The sequence below is a fragment of the Hyalella azteca genome, unplaced genomic scaffold (assembly GCF_000764305.2).
Source record: "Hyalella azteca isolate HAZT.00-mixed unplaced genomic scaffold, Hazt_2.0.2 contig5036, whole genome shotgun sequence".
NCBI lineage: Eukaryota > Metazoa > Arthropoda > Malacostraca > Amphipoda > Hyalellidae > Hyalella > Hyalella azteca.
Window position 1 is genome coordinate 52152 of NW_025935241.1, and position 6000 is coordinate 58151.

A 6000-nucleotide genomic window follows, 5' to 3' on the forward strand; every position below is an offset into this window, starting at 1 on the left:
CCCTCACCAGAGCCGTGGTCCCCCGTCTCCCCTCGGCCGCACTCCGTCATCCTGAGGGTGAGTTAGAGGGTCACTGCTCACTGCTCACTGCTCACTGCTTTTTGCCCATTGCTCCTAGTTCTATCTTTACGGTACACTGCCCACTGCTTACTGCTCGCTGCCCGTTGCTCACAGTTCACTGTTTACTGCTCGTTGATCATTGGCATATTACTCAACTCCCACTGCTCACTGTCAACTGCTCACTGCCCACTGCCCACTGCCCACTGCCCACTGCTCACTGCCCACTGCCCACTGCCCACTTCCCACTGTCCACTTCTCACTTCTCACTGCTCACTGCTCACTGTTCACTTCTCACTGCTCACTGTTCTGCGTTCAGGATTCTGACTCTTCAGTGAAGCGGCCGCGGCCTTCCTCTCTTCACCTCTCCGTGAGTTTCTCGCTCTTCATTCTCTTAATTTTTTAACTGCTCTTCATTTGTATAGCTTCCAGTAGCTGCTCTTCACCTGTAGCTTCCAGTAGCTGCTCTTCACTTATTTAAGTTCCGGTAGCTGCTCTTCATTTGTTTAACTTCCGGTAGCTCTCTTCAATTGTTCATCTTCCGGTAGCGGCTCCTCAGTTAATCTAACTTCCGGTAGCTACTCTTCAATTATTTAATTTCCTGGTGCTGCTCTTTAATTATTTAACTTCCGGTAGCTGCTCTTCAATTGTTTAACTTCCTGTAGCTTCTATTTAGTTATTTAACTTCCGGTAGTGTAATAAGCTAGTTGCTTCTTTGGGTTCATTCCTATATATAACAAGTGTGAGGTACTCTCCTTAAAACATTCCTATCAATCAACAAGCGTTTATTCAAACACGACTAAATGGAACAGGACTTTAATACAAAAGAACGTTATCAGAGGAACACTAAATATATACAGGGTCATCAATATTTAGCGTTACAACTTTGAGTGGTTAGAACTATGAAATGAAACACAATTGTGAATGTTTGAAAATGTATATATGTAGGCAGAGGTTCAGAGATACAATTCCCACAATTTCATTCAATATGTCCACCATCTGCATCAATGACGAGTTGTAGACGCTTAGAGAAAGCCTTACACGAGTCACGAATGACACTCGGCGGGATTTTGGCCCACTCCTTCAGCAGTTTGACCTCTAGGGCGTCCAAACTGCTATGGTGTACGGTCGAGACCTTGCTCTCAAGGTATGACCAGATCCCAAAATCCAGAGGATTCAGATCAGGTGACGATGAGGGCCATTCATCTTTGGTAATGAAGTGGGGGACATTCTCGGACAGCCACTCCTGAGTCGATTTGGCCCCATGGGATGGTGCAGGGTCCTGCTGGAACGACCAGGGGCGTTTTTTGAAGTGCTTTCGTGCCCAGGGCAACAATGCACCAACAAGGATGTCATCTCGATAGTTCTTCTGATTCAATTTCACCCCTTTGTCAACAAAAAAGAGGGGACTCCTTGAGGACTCTGTTACGGCTGCCCAGACCCTCACTGAGGTCGGGCATTGCTTCCTAGTCACCACACGGGATCCTTCGTTTCATTCTTCGACCAAATTTGATCATTTTTTTGGGGGAGTTGAAGTGGTGTTCAACATTGAATATCTTCTCATCACTGAAAACGAGGTTTGGCAGCGTGCCATCACGAATGCGGGAAAGAAGAATCTCGGATCTTTGGAGGCGTTTGTCAACAACTTGAGCAGACAGTTGTTGTTTTTTGACACGTTTGAATGGGGACAACTTTAGGTCCTTCCGGAGATCAGTCGACATGGTTCCATACGACACATTTGACTGTTTTGCGAGTGTATTGATTTTGAAAAAACAATTGTAACGCTAAATATTGAGGACCCTGTACACTTAACATAAGATACAATTTAGGGTAGCGCCTTAACAGTCTCAATACGAGATCAGGACACCTTGATCCGGGAACATCTCAGACAGAATCTTCAAACCGACCTTCAACCTGGGCTCATACTTTCAAAAAAAGTTAAGAGATGGTAAATTCATCAGCCAATCATTGACGGCCTTTCAAGCAAAATCCACCAATCATAGACAAGAAAATGGGCGTAAGTACTTACGTTTATTTAGCGAATTCTGAAAGTATGGCCCCTGGTCTACGTCCCACCCTCCAGAGTCCAGAAGCACCATCACTCCATCTCAGAAACCCTACACGCGAAATGAAACATATTTCGAGACTGACCCGTTTTGTTTTTAAATACGAAATGACAAACACATTTGAATTGATTCAAAATTTATGCACAATTATAATCAATCATTTAATTCACTACTATGTTCGCAGTATAAATTAGTTGTGTAACTCACCAATAGAGGCAGTGCTTACCAGCTATGCTAAAGTCAATAAGGTTTGCTACAGCAAGTTGACAGTGCCGTTAAATACATGGGTTTGCTCACTGTATAACTACTGGCTTCCAACTGACGTGTCGCGGCCGATCCCTACTGTTGTCGCCTCCCATTCAGTGCCTTCTAGAAATTATTTTATATCCCTAATTTTACATCCATACAGGTAGCTGCTGTTCATTTGTTCAACTCCCAGTAGCTGCTCTTCAGTTATTTAACTTCCGGTAGCTGCTCTTCAATTGTTTAACTTCCGGTAGCTGCTCTTCAATCATTTAACTTCCGGTAGATGATCTTCGATCATTTAACTTCCGGTAGATGATCTTCAATCATTTAACTTCCGGTAGATGATCTTCAATCATTTAACTTCCGGTTGCAGCTCTTCAACCATTTAACTTCCTGTAGCTGCTCTTCACGTGAATATTTTTCTGTACCTGCAATTACCACAATATTCTTCATCATTACCTACGATATCTTCATCATTACTACTAACATTCCACATCATTATCACTAACATCATATCGAGGTGATGAATAACCTCTTCATTATGATTTTACCGTCGGGCTAATTTACAGGAATTCACCATGGGGGCTAATTAAGGTAATTAATCACCCACCTCTCTCCCCACCAGGATGTTATGTCCCCTACGCCTCAGCACCTCCGGGATAGGGTGAGTAGGGAGAGGTGATGATGTTATGTTCATTTGTTAGTGGGATAACAAATACAGGTAATGATGGAGGTAACTGATGCTATTGCTGGTAATTGATGATACTAATGCTAATTAAACGCATTGATGGTTACTGACGGTAATGATGACAACTGATGTTGATGATAGTAGATGGAGGTAATGATGACAATAGTTACTGATGTTGATGATAGTAAATGAGGGTAATGATGACAATTGATGTTGATAGTAAATGAGGGTAATGATGGCAATTGATGTTGATAGTAAATGAGGGTAATGATGACAATTGATGTTGATAGTAAATGAGGGTAATGATGGCAATTGATGTTGATGATAAATGAGGGTAATGATGACAATTGATGTTGATAGTAAATGAGGGTAATGATGGCAATTGATGTTGATGATAGTAAATGAGGGTAATGATGACAACTGATGTTGATNACAATAGGCAGCGTTGTTGCCCTATTATAGCCGTACAATAGGCAGCGTTGTTGCCCTATTATAGCCGTACAATAGGCAGCGTTGTTGCCCTATTATAGCCGTACAATAGGCAGCGTTGTTGCCCTATTATAGCCGCACAATAGGCAGCGTTGTTGCCCTATTATAGCCTGTCTCTTATACACATCTAGATGTGTATAAGAGACAGACGTACCATCATCAACGTACCCTCATCAACGTACCCTCTTTTACTTAATTTTTTTCGATTGAATTATGAAATTTCTAGTTGGCGATGTTACAGACGGTAGGTTGTTTTTACGCAATTAGTGCATTAGATGAATTATTAACTAGCAAGAAATTAGTCGTATTTGTTGTCCAATAGATGCGGATTTAACGCTAATAGATCATCAGAAAATGCAATACACAAATAATATGGTCTGATTTTATCGCTTCTAGTTTATTAGAAGATAGATTATAATAAAACTGATTATTAAATTTGGTAAAAACAATTATCATTGAAAAAATAATTCATAGAAGTGATGAATCATTAATAAAGTGAGTTGTTTTAACGCGAATAGTGCATTAGATGCTGAATTATTCAACTGAAGTGTGTTTTTATAACTGGCATCTTACGCTTTATTTATCAAGTGATTGCGAGTTGCAAGTTAGCTTTACAGTTGCAGCGATACAGTGACAGTTGTCACAGTTACTGCCGTTAGAGTTACTGCCGCTACAGTTTACAGTTACGGCCGTTACAGTTACAGTCGTCACAGTTACAGCCGTCACATTTACAGCCGTCACAGTTACAGTCGTCATAGTTACAGCCGTCACAGTTACAGTCGTCATAGTTACAGCCGTCACAGTTACAGTCGTCACAGTAACAGCCGTTACAGTTACAGCCGTCACAGTTAGAGCCGTTACAGTTACAGTCGTCAAAGTTACTGCCGTTACAGTTACAGCCGTCACAGTTACAGCCGTCACAGTTACAGCCGTCACAGTTACAGCCGTCGCAGTTACAGTCGTCACAGTTACTGCCGTTTAGGTTACAGCCTTAACAGTTACAGCCGTCACAGTTACAGCCGTCACAGTTACAGCCGTCACAGTTACAGTCGTTACAGTTACAGCCGTTTAGGTTACAGCCTTAACAGTTACAGCCTTAACAGTTACAGTCGTTACAGTTACAGCCGTTACAGTTATAGCCGTTACAGTTACATTCGTTACAGTTACAGCCGTTACAGTTACAGCCGTTACAGTTACAGCCGTTACAGTTACAGCCGTTACAGTTACAGCCGTTGCAGTTACAGTCGTTACAGTTACAGTCACGCTCTGTCCTCCAGGAGGCGTCGGCCTGCAACGTGCGGCCGTCGGCCGTACTGCGCTGGGACAAGGTCGGGGGGATGTGGGGGTAACGGGGGTGATGTTGGGGGTTAAGGGGGTGATGTTGGGGATTAAGAGGGGTGATGCTGGGAATAACAGGTGGTATAAAAAGTTGAAAGATCTGTTATGGATTCGGTGGAATGGAATGTCCCAGTTTAAATATGGAACAGTGTTTGAGCCGGCCGAACACTGTGCGAGGCAGACTAGAAGCCGTGGGGAGGCAGGTAAGGGGCAGACATGTCCTTTTTTTGAGACCTATATGCAGTATATATACAGTAAAATAAATCTGTTCTGCAAATCGTACGTTCCTGCAAGAGGTAGTTTTCAATCAGCTTCAAATCTGATATTATGCATCAGACATGCCCGATCCTGCTCTAATCCTGCTCCAAACCTGCTATAAATCTACCCCAAACTTGCTCCAAATCTGCTCTAAACCTGCTCTGTGCTGCAATCGGCGCAGGCTCATGCTCTGAATTTTCACTGGGGTGAGATATCAATGGCGACGGAGACAACAAGTTTTAGGCTCAAGACGTGCTACTAATAAGTATTAATAAAAATATGATTCTTTGTTACCGGCTCAATATAAGTGATGTTTTGGTGTGGATGTTGTGGTTTTACCACGGTGTGATCACAACTGTTTGAACACAACTAACCAACCTTCTTTAAGAAAACTATACAGCAAACACACAAGTCTTTGAACATCTGCCCCCTCTCCCCCCCAGGAGATGACGTCATCGCCGGCCAGAGGACCCCAGAGCTGCAGAGACACGGTGGGTGCCCCGCTATTGTATTATTGTAGCGGCACAATAGGCAGCGTTGTTGCCCTATTACAGCCGTACAATAGGCAGCGTTGTTGTCCTATTGCAGCCGTACAATAGGCAGCGTTGTTGCCCTATTGTAGCCGTACAATAGGCAGCGTTGTTGCCCTATTACAGCCGTACAATAGGCAGCGTTGTTGCCCTATTATAGCCGTACAATAGGCAGCGTTGTTGCCCTATTATAGCCGTACAATAGGCGGCGTTGTTGCCCTATTATAGCCGCACAATAGGCAGCGTTGTTGCCGTATTGTAGCCGAACAATAGGCAGCGTTGTTGCCCTATTACAGCCGTACAATAGGCAGCGTTGTTGTGTTATTAT